Below are 25,781 nucleotides of genomic sequence, written 5' to 3' on the forward strand. Positions count from 1 at the left end.
ACACTTCTGTTTTACTCTGTTTATATTGTGGATAGTAAGGAACACTTCTGTTTTACTGTGTTTATATTGTGGATAGTAAGGAACACTTCTGTTTTACTGTGTTTATATTGTGGATAGTAAGGAACACTTCTGTTTTACTGTGTTTATATTGTGGATAGTAAGGAACACTTCTGTTTTACTGTGTTTATATTGTGGATAGTAAGGAACACTTCTGTTTTACTGTGTTTATATTGTGGATAGTAAGGAACACTTCTGTTTTACTGTGTTTATATAGTGGATAGTAAGGAACACTTCAACATTATTATACACTTCTGTTTTACTGTGTTTTATGATTAAGACCGAGGAACACTTCTGTTTTACTGTGTTTATATTGTGGATAGTAAGGAACACTTCTGTTTTACTGTGTTTATATTGTGGATAGTAAGGAACACTTCTGTTTTACTCTGTTTATATTGTGGATAGTAAGGAACACTTCAACATTATTATACATTTTTATGATTAAGACCGAGGAACACTTCTGTTTTACTGTGTTTATATTGTGGATAGTAAGGAACACTTCTGTTTTACTCTGTTTATATTGTGGATAGTAAGGAACACTTCTGTTTTACTCTGTTTATATTGTGGATAGTAAGGAACACTGTTTTCTGTTTTACTCTGTTTATATTGTGGATAGTAAGGAACACTTCTGTTTTACTGTGTTTATATTGTGGATAGTAAGGAACACTTCTGTTTTACTGTGTTTATATTGTGGATAGTAAGGAACACTTCTGTTTTACTGTGTTTATATTGTGGATAGTAAGGAACACTTCTGTTTTACTGTGTTTATATTGTGGATAGTAAGGAACACTTCTGTTTTACTGTGTTTATATTGTGGATAGTAAGGAACACTTCTGTTTTACTGTGTTTATATTGTGGATAGTAAGGAACACTTCTGTTTTACTGTGTTTATATTGTGGATAGTAAGGAACACTTCTGTTTTACTGTGTTTATATTGTGGATAGTAAGGAACACTTCTGTTTTACTCTGTTTATATTGTGGATAGTAAGGAACACTTCTGTTTTACTGTGTTTATATTGTGGATAGTAAGGAACACTTCTGTTTTACTGTGTTTATATTGGGGATAGTAAGGAACACTTCTGTTTTACTGTGTTTATAATGGGGATAGTAAGGAACACTTCTGTTTTACTGTGTTTATATTGGGGTTAGTAAGGAACACTTCTGTTTTACTGTGTTTATATTGTGGATAGTAAGGAACACTTCTGTTTTACTGTGTTTATATTGTGGATAGTAAGGAACACTTCTGTTTTACTGTGTTTATATTGTGGATAGTAAGGAACACTTCTGTTTTACTCTGTTTATATTGTGGATAGTAAGGAACACTTCAACATTATTATACATTTTTATGATTAAGACCGAGGAACACTTCTGTTTTACTGTGTTTATATTGTGGATAGTAAGGAACACTTCTGTTTTACTCTGTTTATATTGTGGATAGTAAGGAACACTTCTGTTTTACTCTGTTTATATTGTGGATAGTAAGGAACACTTCTGTTTTACTGTGTTTATATTGTGGATAGTAAGGAACACTTCTGTTTTACTCTGTTTATATTGTGGATAGTAAGGAACACTTCTGTTTTACTGTGTTTATATTGTGGATAGTAAGGAACACTTCTGTTTTACTGTGTTTATATTGTGGATAGTAAGTAATCTTTCAACCTTACTATATTTCTTTTTTGTTGAGACAAGGAGAACACTTCAATTTTACTGTTTACATTCTTGATTGTAAGGAACACTTCTGTTGAACTGTGTTTGTATTTTTGAAAGTGAGGAACACTTCAACTTTACCTCATATCTATTGATGAAACTAAGGAATGATTTCATATTAAATTTATCATGTATTATATATTTTCACGTACTATTGTTTATTGGTTTGAGTGTGTGCGTGTTGTTTGTTTTTTTCTTATAGTAAAACTACAGCGAGGTATATGCTGAATTCACCGAGGGGAATCGAATCTTTGATTTTAGTGTTGTAAATTCGTAGAATTACCGCTGTAATAGCGGGGGACTCACTAGATTCAAAGAAAGTAATATTATATGTAATGATGTACTGCTAAACGTAAGGACATATTGTTACCATGGTTACTTAAATGCCAAGTACTCGATATAACATTTGTTATCTATATAAAGATGTTCGTTTTCATTTGTTAAATATGTAATGAACAATTCTGTATCTTACATTTTAGTCTAAATCATTGGTATAAGAACAAGTGTAAATAAGATGTGTGCAAAATATATAGATACTTACTTCACAGGATAACATAAATTATGGATCATTTTATGGTAGCAGTTCTGGAGAGGTAGTCTGATGGAATATTAAACTTCTTGGATGTTAACCATGAACAGTTTAATATACACAGTCAACTTGTCTGATGGAATATTAAACTTCTTGAATGTTAACCATCAACAGTTTAAGATACACAGTCAACTTGTATGATGAAATATTAAACTTCTTGGATGCTAACCATCAACAGTTTAAGATACACAGTCAACTTCTCTGATGAAATATTAAACTTCTTGGATGTTAACCATCAACAGTTTAAGATACACAGTCAACTTGTCTGATGAAATATTAAACTTCTTGGATGTTAACCATCAACAGTTTAAGATACACAGTCAACTTGTATGATGAAATATTAAACTTCTTGGATGTTAACCATCAACAGTTTAAGATACACAGTCAACTTGTCTGATGAAATATTAAACTTTTTGGATGTTAACCATCAACAGTTTAAGATACACAGTCAACTTGTCTGATGGAATATTAAACTTCTTGGATGTTAACCATCAACAGTTTAAGATACACAGTCAACTTGTCTGATGAAATATTAAACTTCTTGGATGTTAACCATCAACAGTTTAAGATACATAGTCAACTTGTCTGATGAAATGTCGAGCTTGTTGGATGTTAACCATCAACAGTTTAAGATACACAATCAACTTGTCTGATGGAATATTAAACTTCTTGGATGTTAACTATCAACAGTTTAAGATACACAGTCAACTTGTCTGATGAAATGTCGAGCTTGTTGGATGTTAACCATCAGCAGTTTAAGATACACAGTCAACTTGTCTGGTGAAACGTCGAACTTCTTGGATGTTAACCATCAACAGTTTAGATACACAGTCAACTTGTCTGATGAAATGTCGAGCTTGTTGGACGTTAACCATCAACAGTTTAAGATACATAGTCAACTTGTCTGATGAAACGTCGAGCTTGTTGGATGTTAACCATCAACAGTTTAAGATACACAGTCAACTTGTCTGATGAAATGTCGAGCTTGTTGGATGTTAACCATCAACAGTTTAAGATACACAGTCAACTTGTATGATGAAATATTAAACTTCTTGGATGATAACCATCAACAGTTTAAGATACACAGTCAACTTGTCTGATGAAATATTAAACTTTTTGGATGTTAACCATCAACAGTTTAAGATACACAGTCAACTTGTCTGATGGAATATTAAACTTCTTGGATGTTAACCATCAACAGTTTAAGATACACAGTCAACTTGTCTGATGAAATGTCGAGCTTGTTGGATGTTAACCATCAGCAGTTTAAGATACACAGTCAACTTGTCTGGTGAAATGTCGAGCTTGTTGGACGTTAACCATCAACAGTTTAAGATACATAGTCAACTTGTCTGATGAAACGTCGAGCTTGTTGGATGTTAACCATCAACAGTTTAAGATACACAGTCAACTTGTATGATGAAATGTCGAGCTTGTTAAATGTTAACCATCAGCAGTTTAAGATACACAGTCAACTTGTCTGGTGAAACGTCGAACTTCTTGGATGTTAACCATCAACAGTTTAGATACACAGTCAACTTGTCTGATGAAATGTCGAGCTTGTTGGACGTTAACCATCAACAGTTTAAGATACATAGTCAACTTGTCTGATGAAACGTCGAGCTTGTTGGATGTTAACCATCAACAGTTTAAGATACACAGTCAACTTGTCTGATGAAATGTCGAGCTTGTTGGATGTTAACCATCAACAGTTTAAGATACACAGTCAACTTGTATGATGAAATATTAAACTTCTTGGATGATAACCATCAACAGTTTAAGATACACAGTCAACTTGTCTGATGAAATATTAAACTTTTTGGATGTTAACCATCAACAGTTTAAGATACACAGTCAACTTGTCTGATGAAATGTCGAGCTTGTTGGATGTTAACCATCAGCAGTTTAAGATACACAGTCAACTTGTCTGGTGAAATGTCGAGCTTGTTGGACGTTAACCATCAACAGTTTAAGATACATAGTCAACTTGTCTGATGAAACGTCGAGCTTGTTGGATGTTAACCATCAACAGTTTAAGATACACAGTCAACTTGTATGATGAAATATTAAACTTCTTGGATGTTAACCATTAACAGTTTAAGATACACAGTCAACTTGTCTGATGAAATATTAAACTTTTTGGATGTTAACCATCAACAGTTTAAGATACACAGTCAACTTGTCTGATGAAATATTAAACTTCTTGGATGTTAACCATCAACAGTTTAAGATACATAGTCAACTTGTCTGATGAAATGTCGAGCTTGTTGGATGTTAACCATCAACAGTTTAAGATACACAGTCAACTTGTCTGATGGAATATTAAACTTCTTAGATGTTAACCATCAACAGTTTAAGATACACAGTCAACTTGTCTGATGAAATGTCGAGCTTGTTGGATGTTAACCATCAGCAGTTTAAGATACACAGTCAACTTGTCTGATGAAATGTCGAGCTTGTTGGATGTTAACCATCAACAGTTTAAGATACATAGTCAACTTGTCTGATGAAACGTCGAGCTTGTTGGATGTTAACCATCAACAGTTTAAGATACACAGTCAACTTGTCTGATGAAATGTCGAGCTTGTTGGATGTTAACCATTAACAGTTTAAGATACACAGTAAACTTGTCTGATGAAATATTAAACTTCTTGGATGTTAACCATCTGCAGTTTAAGATACACAGTCATCTTGTCTGATGGAATATTGAACTTCTTGAATGTTAACCATCAGCAGTTTAAGATACACAGTCAACTTGTCTGATGAAATGTCGAGCTTGTTGGATATTAACCATCAGCAGTTTAAGATACACAGTCATCTTGCCTGATGAAATGTCGAGCTTGTTGGATGTTAACCATCAGCAGTTTAAGATACACAGTCATCTTGTCTGATGAAATGTCGAGCTTGTTGGATGTTAACCATCAGCAGTATAAGATACATAGTCAATCTGCCTGTTAGTCGGTCCATTTTCATATCTTTCTCCATGGTTTAACTGCAAGATGATGGCTTATACTTAAACCATTGATGACAGCTATATTCCTGTATGTGTATCTACTTCGGTTTGTACTTAAACGAACTGATTTCACTTGACACAGCAGATACCCCGATGAAGCTTTGCTATAAGAAACCATGCATAAACCACTGGTTTTGAGAGTTACACTCGCTCTGTCGTTTTGTTTCTCTGACTACTAGAATTAGTATGTAATGATTTCTCGATCAGCTGTTAAATGTTACATTACAATAACATTGTTTAATTGTCCTTCAACAGAAATCTTTATATATCTCGTGCAGCTTTTAAATGTTACATTACAATAACATTGTTTAATAGTCCTTCAACAGAAATCTTTATATATCTCGTGCAGCTGTTAAATGTTACATTACAATAAAATTGTTTAATAGTCCTTCAACAGAAATATTTATATATCTCGTGCAGCTGTTAAATGTTAGATTACAATAACATTGTTTAATAGTCCTTCAACAGAAATCTTTATATATCTCGTGCAGCTGTTAAATGTTACATTACAATAACATTGTTTAATAGTCCTTCAACGGAAATCTTTATATATCTCATGCTAATATTTCTATTGCAAGAACTTTGAATTTGAAACTCTTGGGTTTTCCAGTAAAAATATATTGTTTATAACTAATAATGATAGTTGTCTAGAATCTCAACAGCTTTAACCAGATTTTAAAACAGATAATTTTTGTATTTCTTTGTAGTTAAGCACAAAGCTGGAGAATAGGCTATCTGTGCTCTTCCTATCACAGGTATTGAAATCCGGTTTCTAGCGAGTAAGTCTTTAGACATACCACTGTGCCACCAGGGGGCATTCAAAGAACAACAACAGAAGGAGAAAAATAGTTAAACCACATTAACTTTTCACTAAAAATGAGGCGGACTGGCATGGCCAGGTGGTTAAGGCACACGACTCGTACTCTGCGGGTCGAGGATTCGAATCCCCTTCACACCAAATATGTTCGCCATTTTAGCCGTGAAGGCGTTATAAAGTGACGGTCAATCTCACTATTCGTTGATAAAATAGAAGCCCAAGAGTTAGCGGTGGGTGGTGATGATTAGCTGCCTTCCCTCTAGTCTTACACTGCTAAATTATGGACGGCTAGCACAGATAGCCCTCGAGTAGCTTTGAATGAAATTCAAAAAGCAAAACAAAAAATAGGCCGTAAAATCCAGTTGCGTAAGTCACAAAAGTAACCGAATGATTATTTATTTCTTCGCATCTGTCGCAACTCATCTAAAGAAAGATATATTAATATATTACTCATCAAATTTGTGTGTAGTGCAAGATGTTATTGCTTGAGAAAATAAGCGTAGAACCATCTTCCATTAGGGACAATTATGCAAGATAGCCTATGCATAATTTTGTATAAAAATCTAAAACAAACAGTCCAGAGGACCATCATTCCCAGAATGCAATACTTTCTACCAGAAATCCGTACAAAGCAGTGCCTAATTCCAAAATGACCCTTTTTTTAACTAAAAATAAAAATACTTGTTTGTAATTTTAGTGAAATTAAATAATTACTAAAAGTTAATTTTATTTAAAAATAGGTTTGCTTGGGAATTTGGCATTGCTTTATGCACATGTGAAGGTACGACAGTCAAAGTAAACTATCACTTGGCTGATGACGTGTTAATTAGTGCGTCTACCATATTGGGGGCAGTAATACTAACTTCAAGAGGTAAGTCTTATCTTACTTACCACCAAATGTTAGTACCTCATTTTTTATATTATTTATTTATTTTTCATCTTTTTATGTTTGCCTTATTCTTATTTTAACTTGGGAAAGCAGTCATCTTCCCACAACTGTTTGCAGACAATGAAGGGCGATGTAGATGTGGGACGTTGTGGGCTTGAGCACCCACATCTAATTTCTGATTTTCTTATGTGAGACTAGCGAATTGGAGGTTAACACTGATAGACGGGGTATCCCCACCGCAATGCGAGTCCTACTTTTTAGTCACCTCTAAAACCTAGGGAACATTTTATAATTTCACATTGTAGCTTGTACCCTAGGATCGTTTTAAAAATATGCAGCGTATTTTGTTTAATTTTAATGTGTTTTGTTTGTGGCTTAAAAAGTTACGGTTATAATATAATTAATTAGAGGTTGTGATTTGCTGTTTTCAATGCAGTCCTTCCTCATGATTTTGTTTCCTTATTTGTCTTCATTTGGATGTAATTATTTATCTTCACTAATATATACATTAAACTAATTTCTGTGTAATATCATATTCTAAACATTGAATAGTTTATACTAATAACTTTTATATTTGTCGTGAACAAGAAACTTAATTTAAACAATCTATAACACAGGAACTACATAAACGTTACTTTGTGTATACCGGTTTTATATGATTACACATGTAATTCATTGTTTGTTTGTTTGTTTTGGAATTTCGCACAAAGCTACTCGAGGACTATCTGTGCTAGCCGTCCCTAATTTTGCAGTGTGAGACTAGAGGGAAGGCAGCTAGTCATCACAACCCACCGCCAACTCTTGGGCTACTCTTTTACCAACGAATAGTGGGATTGACCGTCACATTATAACGCCCCCACGGCTGGGAGGGCGAGCATGTTTGGCGCGACCGGGATGCAAACCCGCGACCCTCAGATTACGAGTCGCACGCCTGAACACGCTTGGCCATGCCGGGCCGCACATGTAATTTAAACAAATATAGGTGATAATTGAACAAAACAGCAAGACGTTCGATAATTGAAATGATTTATACTGGTTTTTCAACGAGAATCTCTCATGATAATTGATAACATAGTTTCTCACTTCCATGAAGTATTTAAAAGTGTAAGGTGAAAGTTTTATATATTGTATACAAACATCCCAGCACACGCCATTATAATATTATCCTGGTTTCCTATTAGTTAAACCATCCATGGTGATTTGTATCCCTTTTTCTACCTTCTTAATAGTTAAGTCTGTTATAGTGATTTGTGTTTTTCCTTATTTGTTATTGGTAGAGATGAAATAAAAACCTTGTAACCCCTAAAGAAGAAAGATCCACCTTTCGAAAGCGCTCGGGTTACTACACGTCTTTTTTATTTCATCTCTGTCATTCTTGAATCTACGTGTTTTTTTAACATCATAATTGTTATTGGTAGAAGTGTTCACGAGGTATTTTTTTTCTAGCTTCTTATTGGTTCAGTTATTCAGTATACTTTGTATTAACCAATCGCTAAATCGTTATTATATTCACCAAGTCAAGGCCAAAATCTTAGATAAGTGCGTTCAAACTCAAATTTTCATTTTAATAGTAATTTTTCTTTATTGTACTATAAACATTAAATAGTATTGAAAATTAAAATATCGATTCTGTCCCGAAATAAAACATCCTTCAATAAGTCATTAGTAGATTTACAATGTTAAAATCTGTGGTTTGATTCCATCAGGAGGACTGAGCGAAGATAGCTCATTGAAAAGCTTTAGATTACAATTATGGTAAATTATTTTTCCTTTCCCTAGTAATTTACTATTCTTGACTAAAATACATTTATTTCATAGCGCCACCTACACTTTAAATAGAACTAAGTTAATTTACTGTTATCGACTAAAATAAATTTATTTTCATAGTGCCACCTACGCATTAACTAGAATTAGGTTTCAAAGAATCTATTCAGTCAGTATATCAACATCAAAATGGAAGTTCTAGTCTGTTTGATTCTGCGAAAACCCTTACAGACGAAAAGCTCTGGACTGACTCACAATGTGACTTTTGTGTCGGTAAGTTCTTAAGAACATGGGTAACATAGAAAAACAAACAAGAGGTACTTTAATTAAAAACACAATGGCTTTTGAACGTAACTTTAATTAGGCCTAATCATAAACTAACTATACTTTATATTCGAAATATGGTAAGAATATGAAAGCAAGTAGTGAGTGACAAATGACTGGATAGTTATACCAGCTTAGTCGATTATTAACAACAAAGACATTGAACATTAAATGAAATTACAGAAGAGAAAAATGAATTTGATTTCCCATTCTTTCCACTGATTTTCAACTATGTAATAAAGTACCTTGCAAAAGAGAGTAAATAATGGTGCAACGGAATTAGGCCTTTTGTGGTTGTTTCTTTTACAGCCTTGCAAGCAAGTTAGACATGGCGTACAATAGATTATTAAATAAAAAAAAAAACTTACATGATGCGTAAACGTATGAGTGTAATCCATTTAGGGTTGAGTAGTGGACATTCAAATGTGCTATGCGGACCAAGCTTCAGAAGTTGCTGGTCACAAAAACACGTTAACCCATGACACCCAGCAGGGGACGCAGACGTAGCTTGTCTCTGCATGTAGTCCAATTTTTTATGAGTTAAATTCGTGTATGTTTATCACTTTGAAACATGGAAAATTAAAATGCATCGTTCTCTCAGTGGGGAAGCGGCAAGTCTGTGGACTTAAGATCCGGGATTCGATTCTCGGTGGTAGCTTTGCCCTAAAACAAACAAAGTGTAAATAGTTTGAATTTTACATTGTCCTTCATCACGTCCATTTGACCAAACGATTCTTTTCTTCTTTAACCTCATGAATTGCAAATAAAAATTATAATAGATCATTTTTTTTAATATTCAAAGAGTTCAAAATAGACAAATTGTATAAATTCTTTCAAATAAATCAGAAAAAAACCAAAGTACTTATTAATGTGCAACCTGATATATAAGTTGGTAGCCTAGTTACTCAAGTTTATACCGGTATGGTAATATATAAGTTGGTAGCTCAGTTTTCCCAAGTTTATAATGGTCTGGTCATGTTTAGCTGGTAGTTGAGTTTTCCCAAGTTTATAATGGTTTGGTAATGTTTAAGCTGGAATTTGAGATTTCCCAAGTTTATAATGGTTTGGTAATGTTTAAGCTGGTTATTCAGTTTTCCCAAGTTTATAATGGTTTGGTAATGTTTAAGGTGGTTATTCAGTTTTCCCAAGTTTATAATGGTTTGGTAATGTTTAAGGTGGTTATTCAGTTTTCCTATGTTTATAATGGTTTGGTAATGTTTAAGGTGGTTATTCAGTTTTCCCAAGTTTATAATGGTTTGGTAATGTTTAAGCTGGAATTTGAGATTTCCCAACTTCATAATGGTTTGGTCATGTTTAGCTGGTAGTTGAGTTTTCCCAAGCTTATAATGGTTTGGTCATGTTTAGCTGGTAGTTGAGTTTTCAACAGTATACACTGTTATAACGATGTTAGTATAAGTTACACTAGTTTCATTATTTCCTTCAGTTGATATAAAACAGCTTTTTGAATTTCGTGAAAGGTAATAATTTGTGTACTGAGGACAAATGAAGGAAAGAGACCCTAATGAGGCTAAAGAAGTCAGTTTTTACTACAGGCCTGTAATTACTTACTGCCGTCGACTTTATACACTCAGAAGTAGAGAAGGAGGCATAGTTTTTCTCATGGAATTATTTTAATTAACTTTAAATGTCTATAACTTCAGTAGCCTACCAACAGAGTCTTTAATATCAAGCATGAGAGAAAGAAATTTAACCGCGAGATCAAAACCTTTCCTCGTGGTATGATACAGACGATCATAAAAACAATACTTAATGAGACTAAAGTTAGGGTTAAATATCCGTGTTCGGCGTCTCTATTGTCTTTATTTATTGCTTCAATCTTTCGAGTCATTATCTCAGTAGACAAACTCACAGTTTTGAAATCTACTTTTAACTAATTCTCAGAACGTTCATTGTGCTTCTCTATCTGCTGTAGTACTAGACGTGTAATTATCACTGTTATTGTAGTCTTTCAAGTAATTTAAATAATACGTTTCATTATGCATTATGTATCGAAAAATTATCTTTTTACGAATACAATTCGAACCCGTGTAACAAATATACTTCATTCAACGGATATACATCATCTAAATAGGTGTCCATAGGTCAAACATATGTCATATAACAGACCACTTAATGAATACACATAATACAATAAGCACACAACACATTGTTTAACAAACATCACTCATATAACGAGCACACAACACATTGTTTAACAAACATGTCTCATATAACGAATGTCTCTCATTCAATAAACATAACATACAAAAAGGACACATGACACATCATTTAACAAACATGTCTCATACAACGAATGTCTCTCATTCAATAAACATAACATACAAAAAGGACACATGACACATCATTTAACAAACATGTCTCATACAACGAATGTCTCTCATTCAATAAACATAACATACAAAAAGGACACATGACACATCATTTAACAAACATGTCTCATACAACGAATGTCTCTCATTCAATAAACATAACATACAAAAAGGACACACAACACATCATTTAACAAACATGTCTCATACAACGAATGTCTCTCATTCAATAAACATAACATACAAAAAGGACACATGACACATCATTTAACAAACATGTCTCATACAACGAATGTCTCTCATTCAATAAACATAACATACAAAAGGACACATGACACATCATTTAACAAACATGTCTCATACAACGAATGTCTCTCATTCAATAAACATAACATACAAAAGGACACATGACACATCATTTAACAAACATGTCTCATACAACGAATGTCTCTCATTCAATAAACATAACATACAAAAGGACACATAACACATCATTTAACAAACATGTCTCATACAACGAATGTCTCTCATTCAATAAACATAACATACAAAAGGACACATGACACATCATTTAACAAACATGTCTCATACAACGAATGTCTCTCATTCAATAAACATAACATACAAAAGGACACATGACACATCATTTAACAAACATGTCTCATACAACGAATGTCTCTCATTCAATAAACATAACATACAAAAGGACACATGACACATCATTTAACAAACATGTCTCATACAACGAATGTCTCTCATTCAATAAACATAACATACAAAAGGACACATGACACATCATTTAACAAACATGTCTCATACAACGAATGTCTCTCATTCAATAAACATAACATACAAAAGGACACACAACACATCATTTAACAAACATGTCTCATACAACGAATGTCTCTCATTCAATAAACATAACATACAAAAGGACACATGACACATCATTTAACAAACATGTCTCATACAACGAATGTCTCTCATTCAATAAACATAACATACAAAAGGACACATGACACATCATTTAACAAACATGTCTCATACAACGAATGTCTCTCATTCAATAAACATAACATACAAAAGGACACATGACACATCATTTAACAAACATGTCTCATACAACGAATGTCTCTCATTCAATAAACATAACATACAAAAGGACACATAACACATCATTTAACAAACATGTCTCATACAACGAATGTCTCTCATTCAATAAACATAACATACAAAAGGACACATGACACATCATTTAACAAACATGTCTCATACAACGAATGTCTCTCATTCAATAAACATAACATACAAAAGGACACATGACACATCATTTAACAAACATGTCTCATACAACGAATGTCTCTCATTCAATAAACATAACATACAAAAGGGCACATGACACATCATTTAACAAACATGTCTCATACAACGAATGTCTCTCATTCAATAAACATAACATACAAAAGGACACATGACACATCATTTAACAAATATGTCTCATACAACGAATGTCTCTCATTCAATAAACATAACATACAAAAGGACACACAACACATCATTTAACAAACATGTCTCATACAACGAATGTCTCTCATTCAATAAACATAACATACAAAAAAGGACACATAACACATCATTTAACAAACATGTCTCATACAACGAATGTCTCTCATTCAATAAACATAACATACAAAAGGACACATGACACATCATTTAACAAACATGTCTCATACAACGAATGTCTCTCATTCAATAAACATAACATACAAAAGGACACATGACACATCATTTAACAAACATGTCTCATACAACGAATGTCTCTCATTCAATAAACATAACATACAAAAGGACACATAACACATCATTTAACAAACATGTCTCATACAACGAATGTCTCTCATTCAATAAACATAACATACAAAAAGGACACACAACACATCATTTAACAAACATGTCTCATACAACGAATGTCTCTCATTCAATAAACATAACATACAAAAAGGACACATGACACATCATTTAACAAACATGTCTCATACAACGAATGTCTCTCATTCAATAAACATAACATACAAAAGGACACATAACACATCATTTAACAAACATGTCTCATACAACGAATGTCTCTCATTCAATAAACATAACATACAAAAAGGACACATGACATATCATTTAACAAACATGTCTTATACAACGAATGTCTCTCATTCAATAAACATAACATACAAAAAGGACACATGACACATCATTTAACAAACATGTCTCATACAACGAATGTCTCTCATTCAATAAACATAACATACAAAAGGACACATGACACATAATTTAACAAACATGTCTCATACAACGAATGTCTCTCATTCAATAAACATAACATACAAAAGGACACATGACACATCATTTAACAAACATGTCTCATACAACGAATGTCTCTCATTCAATAAACATAACATACAAAAGGACACATGACACATCATTTAACAAACATGTCTCATACAACGAATGTCTCTCATTCAATAAACATAACATACAAAAGGACACATGACACATCATTTAACAAACATGTCTCATACAACGAATGTCTCTCATTTAATAAACATAACATACAAAAAGGACACATAACACATCATTTAACAAACATGTCTCATACAACGAATGTCTCTCATTCAATAAACATAACATACAAAAAGGACACATGACACATCATTTAACAAACATGTCTCATACAACGAATGTCTCTCATTCAATAAACATAACATACAAAAGGACACATGACACATCATTTAACAAAGATGTCTCATACAACGAATGTCTCTCATTCAATAAACATAACATACAAAAGGACACATGACACATCATTTAACAAACATGTCTCATACAACGAATGTCTCTCATTCAATAAACATAACATACAAAAGGACACATAACACATCATTTAACAAACATGTCTCATACAACGAATGTCTCTCATTCAATAAACATAACATACAAAAGGACACATAACACATCATTTAACAAACATGTCTCATACAACGAATGTCTCTCATTCAATAAACATAACATACAAAAGGACACACAACACATCATTTAACAAACATGTCTCATACAACGAATGTCTCTCATTCAATAAACATAACATACAAAAGGACACATGACACATCATTTAACAAACATGTCTCATACAACGAATGTCTCTCATTCAATAAACATAACATACAAAAGGACACATAACACATCATTTAACAAACATGTCTCATACAACGAATGTCTCTCATTCAATAAACATAACATACAAAAGGACACATGACATATCATTTAACAAACATGTCTCATACAACGAATGTCTCTCATTCAATAAACATAACATACAAAAGGACACATGACACATCATTTAACAAACATGTCTCATACAACGAATGTCTCTCATTCAATAAACATAACATACAAAAGGACACATGACACATCATTTAACAAACATGTCTCATACAACGAATGTCTCTCATTCAATAAACATAACATACAAAAGGACACATGACACATCATTTAACAAACATGTCTCATACAACGAATGTCTCTCATTCAATAAACATAACATACAAAAGGACACATGACACATCATTTAACAAACATGTCTCATACAACGAATGTCTCTCATTCAATAAACATAACATACAAAAGGACACACAACACATCATTTAACAAACATGTCTCATACAACGAATGTCTCTCATTCAATAAACATAACATACAAAAGGACACATGACACATCATTTAACAAACATGTCTCATACAACGAATGTCTCTCATTCAATAAACATAACATACAAAAGGACACATGACACATCATTTAACAAACATGTCTCATACAACGAATGTCTCTCATTCAATAAACATAACATACAAAAAGGACACATAACACATCATTTAACAAACATGTCTCATACAACGAATGTCTCTCATTCAATAAACATAACATACAAAAAGGACACATGACATATCATTTAACAAACATGTCTCATACAACGAATGTCTCTCATTCAATAAACATAACATACAAAAGGACACATGACACATCATTTAACAAACATGTCTCATACAACGAATGTCTCTCATTCAATAAACATAACATACAAAAGACACATGACACATAATTTAACAAACATGTCTCATACAACGAATGTCTCTCATTCAATAAACATAACATACAAAAAGGACACATGACACATAATTTAACAAACATGTCTCATACAACGGATGTCTCTCATTCAATAAACATAACATACAAAAAGGACACATGACACATCATTTAACAAACATGTCTCATACAACGAATGTCTCTCATTCAATAAACATAACATACAAAAGGACACATGACACATCATTTAACAAACATGTCTCATACAACGAATGTCTCTCATTCAATAAACATAACATACAAAAGGACACATGACACATCATTTAACAAACATGTCTCATACAACGAATGTCTCTCATTTAATAAACATAACATACAAAAAGGACACATAACACATCATTTAACAAACATGTCTCATACAACGAATGTCTCTCATTCAATAAACATAACATACAAAAAGGACACATGACACATCATTTAACAAACATGTCTCATACAACGAATGTCTCTCATTCAATAAACATAACATACAAAAGGACACATGACACATCATTTAACAAACATGTCTCATACAACGAATGTCTCTCATTCAATAAACATAACATACAAAAGGACACATGACACATCATTTAACAAACATGTCTCATACAACGAATGTCTCTCATTCAATAAACATAACATACAAAAAGGACACATAACACATCATTTAACAAACATGTCTCATACAACGAATGTCTCTCATTCAATAAACATAACATACAAAAAGGACACACAACACATCATTTAACAAACATGTCTCATACAACGAATGTCTCTCATTCAATAAACATAACATACAAAAAGGACACATGACACATCATTTAACAAACATGTCTCATACAACGAATGTCTCTCATTCAATAAACATAACATACAAAAGGACACATGACACATCATTTAACAAACATGTCTCATACAACGAATGTCTCTCATTCAATAAACATAACATACAAAAAGGACACATGACATATCATTTAACAAACATGTCTCATACAACGAATGTCTCTCATTCAATAAACATAACATACAAAAGGACACATGACACATCATTTAACAAACATGTCTCATACAACGAATGTCTCTCATTCAATAAACATAACATACAAAAGGACACATGACACATCATTTAACAAACATGTCTCATACAACGAATGTCTCTCATTCAATAAACATAACATACAAAAGGACACATGACACATCATTTAACAAACATGTCTCATACAACGAATGTCTCTCATTCAATAAACATAACATACAAAAGGACACATGACACATCATTTAACAAACATGTCTCATACAACGAATGTCTCTCATTTAATAAACATAACATACAAAAGGACACATAACACATCATTTAACAAACATGTCTCATACAACGAATGTCTCTCATTCAATAAACATAACATACAAAAGGACACATGACACATCATTTAACAAACATGTCTCATACAACGAATGTCTCTCATTCAATAAACATAACATACAAAAGGACACATGACACATCATTTAACAAACATGTCTCATACAACGAATGTCTCTCATTCAATAAACATAACATACAAAAGGACACATGACACATCATTTAACAAACATGTCTCATACAACGAATGTCTCTCATTCAATAAACATAACATACAAAAGGACACATAACACATCATTTAACAAACATGTCTCATACAACGAATGTCTCTCATTCAATAAACATAACATACAAAAAGGACACATGACACATCATTTAACAAACATAACTCATATAACGAATGTCTCTCATTCAATAAACATAACATACAAAAAGGACACATAACACATCATTTAACAAACATGTCTCATACAACGAATGTCTCTCATTCAATAAACATAACATACAAAAAGGACACATGACACATCATTTAACAAACATGTCTCATACAACGAATGTCTCTCATTCAATAAACATAACATACAAAAAGGACACATGACACATCATTTAACAAACATGTCTCATACAACGAATGTCTCTCATTCAATAAACATAACATACAAAAAGGACACATGACACGTCATTTAACAAACATGTGCAACGAACATCTCTCTTTTGTGTAACATTTTTCCCATTCACGGTCAACATTACTGTTACTAGTCAGTAAACTCCGAAAGTACTGTTACTAGTCAGGATACTCCGACAGTACTGTTTCTAGTCAGGAAACTCCGACATTTCTGTTACTAGTCAGGAAACTCCGACATTATTGTTACTAGTCAGGAAACTCCGACATTACTGTTACTAGTCAGGAAACTCCGACAGTACTGTTACTAGTCAGGAAACTCCGACAGTATTGTTACTAGTCAGGAAACTCCGACAGTACTGTTACTAGTCAGGAAAGTCCAACAGTACTGTTTCTAGTCAGGAAACTCCGACAGTACTGTTACTAGTCAGGAAACTTCGACAGTACTGTTTCTAGTCAGGAAACTCCGACAGTATTGTTACTAGTCAGGAAACTCCGACAGTACTGTTACTAGTCAGGAAACTTCGACAGTACTGTTTCTAGTCAGGAAACTCCGACAGTTCTGTTACTAGTCAGGAAACTCCGACAGTACTGTTACTAGTCAAGAAACTCCGACAATACTGTTTCTAGTCAGGAAACTCCGACATTACTGTTACTAATCCTGAAACTCCGACAGTACTGTTACTAGTCAGGAAACTCCGACAGTATTGTTACTAGTCAGGAAACTCCGACAGTACTGTTACTAGTCAGGAAAGTCCAACAGTACTGTTTCTAGTCAGGAAACTCCGACAGTACTGTTACTAGTCAGGAAACTTCGACAGTACTGTTTCTAGTCAGGAAACTCCGACAGTATTGTTACTAGTCAGGAAACTCCGACAGTACTGTTACTAGTCAGGAAACTTCGACAGTACTGTTTCTAGTCAGGAAACTCCGACAGTTCTGTTACTAGTCAGGAAACTCCGACAGTACTGTTACTAGTCAAGAAACTCCGACAATACTGTTTCTAGTCAGGAAACTCCGACATTACTGTTACTAATCCTGAAACTCCATTGATTATAACTCAGTATGTTCCACTCTTCATGTGTTGATTTATAACTGTTTATTCATTATCAGTTTGGTTCTTTGTTGCTTTCATCGACACACAGAGCTTGATTTCTAACGTCTACGTCATAGGATCCCGCGTGAGCAAAGAATAATGTGAAACAAAATGTCGATCAAACTGCGTTTGTCAAATCCAGATCCAATGTGGTCAGCAGTGCGGGTTCAACAGACAGAACAATATATCCTACGCTGTAAATATTAATATTTATAAACAACAACAACTGTTATGGTGTAAACAAGACAACACAAGTGAATTACACTTATTAATAATTTTATTGAAATGACTTACAAACCGTTTGTCAGGGTAAAAATGAATATAACATCATTTATTTTAATTTTTCTTTGAACACATTTTATATTTATGGTTGTTATTATTATCTTATTTAACTTAAATCCACTACCACCCACAAATATACTGCACTTCAATGGCTCAGCGGTAAGTCTGATGTATTATAATGCTACAAGTTTTTGTTGTTTTTGTATAAAATAGGGTTTCAATGCAGGTGGTAAGCCTAAAACAAATAGCCCACAGTGCAGCTGTGCGCCTAACACACAAACATAAGAACTGGCCAACTAGTAGACTAGTCTACCTGTTCCTAGTTCTGTATCTGTAACATATCAGTCATAATGTTCTGACAGAGCTATTACACAGTTTACCTTGTATCTGGAACATATGAGTCATAATGTTCTGACAGAGCTATTACACAGTTTACCTTGTATCTGGAACATATGAGTCATAATGTTCTGACAGAGCTATTACACAGTTTACCTTGTATCTGGAACATATCAGTCATAATGTTCTGACAGAGCTATTACACAGTTTACCTTGTATCTGGAACATATGAGTCATAATGTTCTGACAGAGCTATTACACAGTTTACCTTGTATCTGGAACATATCAGTCATAATGTTCTGACAGAGCTATTACACAGTTTACCTTGTATCTGGAACATATTAGTCATAATGTTCTGACAGAGCTATTACACAGTTTACCTTGTATCTGGAACATGTCAGTCATAATGTTCTGACAGAGCTATTACACGGTTTGCCTTGTATCTGGAACATATCAGTCATAATGTTCTGACAGAGCTATTACACAGTTTACCTTGTATCTGGAGAATGTCAGTAATAATGTTCTAACTGATGTATTACACAGTTTCTCTTGTATCTGGAGCATGTCAGTCATAATGTTCTAACTGATGTATAACACAGTTTACCTTGTATCTGGAGCATGTCAGTCATAATGTTCTAACTGATGTATAACACAGTTTACCTTGTATCTGGAGCATGTCAGTCATAATGTTCTAACTGATGTATTACACAGTTTGCCTTGTATCTGGAGCATGTGAGTCATAATGTTCTAACTGATGTATAACACAGTTTACCTTGTATCTGGAGCATGTCAGTGATAATGTTCTAACTGATGTATAACACAGTTTACCTTGTATCTGGAGCATGTCAGTCATAATGTTCTAACTGATGTATTACACAGTTTCTCTTGTATCTCGATGATCTATGATCATATTAAACTTCACTACATATCACTTCTTGTTACCGAAGCTTAAGTGAATTGTAACAAATATTTGTAACACATTGAAATCATTCTGTATGTGTTATGCTGTTACCATTCCTTCAGATCAACACGTTTGTGTGTAGGATGTCTTCATTTCTTGTTATCCAATAACTACCATACAGTATTAGAAGTAATTACTGATACTGGTAAGGTGTTACAGAAAATGAGTAATTGTAACTAACTGACCAACGACAGGATTCGCTTTGTTTCTATATTATCATAAGTTTGTCAATGTATGATTGTGAAATATTCTTACAAACATTTTACACAACTCTCAGGCATGTGTGACCCAGCTTAAAGTTGTAAATGTTCCATTGGCTTCTTTTATCTTCCAAGTTTTATTTCTTCACATTTATCTATTATTACTGGAAGGTGAATCTTCTTCTTGAAGAAACAATGTGATAGATAAACATCACTTTGTACCTTTCAGCAGTCATGGTGCTATAAGTTTTGTGTTTACCTACGGTAACAGGAAACACTTCTATTGTTTCCCTCAGCACGATTCATTTTAGATGTATATGCGTGGACTTTAATACCGTCTTTTTCTCTGTTATTGAGCGAACTGTTGTTCATTGTTGTCAAATGATTCGAATATCGATTCACCTGTAAAAAAGCACCTTCCGCCAGCTATGCTAATCTTATTGTTTGAAGTACCATGCTCATTTCACACGGAAATATTTTAGTTGGATTATCTCTCCTAAACAGTGTTTTTTTTAGGAACTAGTATTGAAGTTACTTCAGTACTAATTTGTATCTTACTGTTCCAGGGTTTCGATTCCCCTTAGTGGACCCTACAGATAGCCCGATGTGGCTTTGCTATAAGAAAAGGCAGAAACACATCTTACTGTTCAAGACGTAACAATCACAGTTCTACTTAGAGGTTAGTTACAAGATCTCTACTGAATTGTCAGGTATTACATAAAGAATTAACCTGTTGACTGCCAAGTATATCAGCTGCTACAATACAACTCTAATGTTTCTTCATTTTGTAACTTTTTTCGTGACGTCATTTTGGATCGAAAGTGATACAATTTGTAAGTAGGTCAAATGCATGTATAATGCTGACATCTAGCGTTGAAGTTAGGTATTATCAAGAACGAATTAAGTCGTCTGTGGCATTGTGTTACCGATCGGCTTGGACGAGTTATCTCGTCTACAGCACTGAACAGGTTAATGGGCATTACTATTTGGGTTTTTCTACCACACCACTTGTCTTGTGTGTATTGTTCGAGTTTCCATGATAATCCTTACAGACACACAAACTTTCGCCCCAGTCTGTTGTGTGGAATAATATTATTCGTTAATCTAATACGTTAAGGCCCTCCACTGACAACCTGTGTGTTGCGAGTGCAAATCCTATCACCGAATACTCTCGCTGTTTAGCCACAGGAGACGTTGTAATGTTACGGTCAAACCCAACAAGCATTAGTAAAAAATAAGCAGCCCAAGAGTTGGCGGTGTTGACTAATTGCCTTCTTTCTAATCCACCACTTCAAAATTAGGGACGGTTAGAGTATAGAGCTCTTAAACAACTTTGAGTGATATTCAGAAACATACTAACAAACGTTAGCTTAAACTTTTCTCTCCACGTGCTTCCCACGTAACATGTTCCACCAGCGCGATCACCAGACTGCTGAGAATAATGTGGTTGCTTCTATATTTTATTAATATTATTCTAGAACAGCATTATCTGATTGGTTGGACGACAGCCATTTACTGACAACAATATCACCACGTGTATTGTGCTCTGGTACAATAACGCCACGTGTATTGTACTCTGGTACTATTCATTTTCAGTTCTATGGCCTTTAATTCGCACTAACTCACATTTTTATACTCTCTTGTTTCTCACTCTACCATAACTATCTTACAATATATATCTGTGTAGTTTTCGCAGGTATTTCTTCATTTATTTTGTAATATGTTTATTTGTGTGTGTGTCAGAAATATATCAGTATCCACGAGCAGGATGGCTTTATGGTTAAAGCACTGGACTTGTAATCTGAGGGTCACCGGTTCGAATCACCATCACCGAACATGCTCGTCCTCTCTGCTATGGAGATGTTAAAAAATAACTCAAAAATCCATAACTCTTTGGTAAGATGGTGAAGATGACTAGCTGCCTTCCCTCGAGTTTATCAGTGCTAAATTAGGGACGGTTAGCAAAGATGTTTATCGTGTAGCTTTTCCCAAAATAACAAAACAACTATTTTTAGCAACTTATTTATCTACTGATTCAGACTATATCATTTTACTGCACTGACCTAAAACAAGCACACGTATTCTAAACATTACTTCTCCATTAATATGAAACACATATTTTGTCTTTCCTTTGGGGTATCTTTTTTTCCACTAATTTATTAGACATTTCTGGTGTTTTAATCTTCCTACACTGATGTAAGAATGAAACTTGTCTATCTTCCGGTCTTTATCTTTTTCTTACCGATTTTCCCTGACAAACTATATTTTTCTTTACGGATTGTGTTCTCTTTTCTATTCATTAGTAATTAAAGCTTTATCTTTGACTACATTATTTTACAAAATATCGCATTTCGTTCCATTTTCTTCGAAAATCAGATTAGAAAAAAGAAGAACCATCACGTGACAGGTAATCTCCTAACAAGCACGATATTGATGATAAATCACATTACCCGATGACAAGAGGTAATTTGGTCAGCCATAATAGTAGGCGATCTAAACTCAGACCTCACACGAGAGACTTTTATCTAAGAACTTATCAGCCGACTAAGATTTGGGTACGTGAGAAGGCCAAGACAAGACGCTGTCAGTTTCACTACTAAGTGCACACTCTCGTAGCGTGTTGATAATTACAGTATCACTAGTTCTAGTTCGTATTCGAACCCCGGTTCACGTTTCTGAGTAGAAGACGAATATTGTCTCACCTGGCCATGAATTTACGTTCCGTGGGCGGCACTTAGGTAAACAATATGTGAATGAAATATCTTATCGTGTGTGGGAAGAGGGGGCTAAAAGGTAAAGTTATCATTTTCCTTTCTTACAGACCAGCTTTTAAAAGAACACAACTCGCTTCACGCTGTTGCTTGTGTCTTTGTTACAGTTTGAATACTTCCTTCCGTTTATAGTCTACCAATCATTGTACTGGTCAAGCAAAGCGATAAGGTTAATCAAAGGAAAAAGTTGTGTTATGTTGGTCGCTAGATGGCGACCAAAATGGAGAAATAGCTGGCATTATGTCACTAGGAAATTAAAAAAAAAAAAATCATCATGAATTTTACAGTAAGGTGTGATATGTCTAATTAAAAACAATAATAAAACAACCGAACAAATCTCTTTGTATTTACTCGATAGCTATTGAATAATGATAGATTTGTTTGTGAAGAACATATTTTGTTCCAGTATCTCAACTAAGATGGAAGAAAAACACGTGTGTTTTTTGCGCAAACTTATTTATTTATCTTAAATAGTCAATTTTTGTTAATGTTAAGTGAAAACACTGATAAGTTTTCTAAAATTACTTCCCATTTTATAATTAATAATTTCATTTGAAACCCGAAGTTACAGCTTGAAGGAACATGTTTTGCTATAAATCGTGATTAAGATTGAATTTCCAAACAAAGAAAGAAAGAAAGAAAGTAGAACTAGAGAAAATGTTTTAAAACATACCCTTGATGACGTCAAACAGTGTCTAGCATCAACCAGGTACGAGAAATGAATATCTCACTCAACGGATGGCTCAAATGAACCCTTTGATTTCAGCTTCAACCGTTCCGATGAACGGGTAGACTGAATGAATAAGTGAGGTTTACATACCCTGGTATCTATTATGAACCAACTTGGAGGAAAATATGAGACACTAATAAGTCAAGAAATAAACTAGTCGAGCTAACTCGTGGTATAAAACCAACTAATTCTGGAGAAATTCGGTTATTTCCATGGGTCAACTATTGTTAATATAGAACAAAGAAAAGCTCGTTAAAAATTCACACACGTTAAACTTTCACTCTTACATCTGGCAGATTTTCTCTCACTTATACATCAGTTTTAGAAACCAACGTAACGATAAATAACTTGACAAGTGTCGACCGGTACATTGAACTGTTGTCTAGACAAAGATCGCAACAAAAATAACAGTTCATAATGTTGCAAAAGTGCTGTTTTATAATCAAGTTGTTTTAAGTGTATTCAACCAGTCTAAACATTAATAATGACTTGTTATAACCTTACAACCGTGTATGATGTCTTAACTACTTGTTACAATTTCTCCACCCCAAAAGATGACTAAAATACTTGTTACAACCTCACCGTATCTACGTATTAGTTCTTATATAACAAATAAACTAATTATGACAGTAACGTTATTATGAACTGTTTTGGTTCTCACAATGGTTTTACGTTAAATGTTAGTTAGCTGTAAGTAGTTTTGTGTGACTATATTATGAGTTATTTTGACAGATCTATATTAATTGGTATTAAGACGCAGCTCAAATAATGACTTTCATCGTATTGTGAACCATTTACTTATAAGTTTATTTATAAGTTACGTGGTATTCAGGGGTACCTACCATGTCCACAAGTGAGTTCTGCACATGTGACCTGAAGTGGTTTACTAATCGGTTTCTTATTGTTAGCACAATGGGGAGTCAACGTAATGAAGTTCTCTGAGATTTAAAAGTCCAAAGCTTCAAACAATTACAGTTTCTTACAAAATTATAACATCAAACACAATGTGTTCCACGTGTTAGACATCCAGAATTATAACATCGAACACACTGTGTTTCATGGGTTAGACATCCAGAATTATAACATCGAACACACTATGTACCATGTGTCAGACATCCAGAATTATAACATCGAACACACTGTGTTCCATGGGTTAGACATCCAGAATTATAACATCGAACACACTGTGTTCCATAGGTTAGACATCCAGAATTATAATATCGAACACACTGTGTTTCATGGGTTAGACATCCAGAATTATAACATCGAACACACTGTGTACCACGTGTTAGACATCCAGAATTATAACATCGAACACACTGTGTTCCATGGGTTAGACATCCAGAATTATAACATCGAACACACTGTGTACCATGTGTTAGACATCCAGAATTATAACATCGAACCCACTGTGTTCCATGGGTTAGACATCCAGAATTATAACATCGAACACACTGTGTTCCATAGGTTAGACATCCAGAATTATAACATCGAACACACTCAGTTTCATGGGTTAGACAACCAGAATTATAACATCGAACAAACTGTGTTCCATGGGTTAGACATCCAGAATTATAACATCGAACACACTGTGTTCCATGGGTTAGACATCCAGAATTATAACATCGAACACACTGTGTACCATGTGTTAGACATCCAGAATTATAACATCGAACACACTGTGTACCATGTGTTAGACATCAAGAATTATAACATCGAACACACTGTGTACCACGGGTTAGACATCCAGAATTATAAC

General features: G+C 33.7%; 1 long non-coding RNA gene across 2 annotated transcripts in view; it reads left to right on the forward strand.

Annotated features, from left to right (window-relative positions):
* The window catches only part of LOC143256312 (uncharacterized), a 604,741-nt gene extending 583,484 nt beyond the window's left edge, over nucleotides 1-21,257 (forward strand). The window contains exon 4 of one of the 2 annotated variants that reach the window (XR_013031238.1): nucleotides 21,088-21,257. This is a non-coding gene — a long non-coding RNA (uncharacterized LOC143256312). Of the gene's footprint in view, nucleotides 1-6,923; nucleotides 7,049-21,087 lie in introns of those variants that run through there. The other variant, XR_013031237.1, reaches the window with a different exon arrangement.
* Nucleotides 21,258-25,781: the final 4,524 nt, after the last annotated feature.

The sequence above is a fragment of the Tachypleus tridentatus genome, chromosome 7, assembly GCF_004210375.1.
Source record: "Tachypleus tridentatus isolate NWPU-2018 chromosome 7, ASM421037v1, whole genome shotgun sequence".
Lineage (NCBI taxonomy): Eukaryota > Metazoa > Arthropoda > Merostomata > Xiphosura > Limulidae > Tachypleus > Tachypleus tridentatus.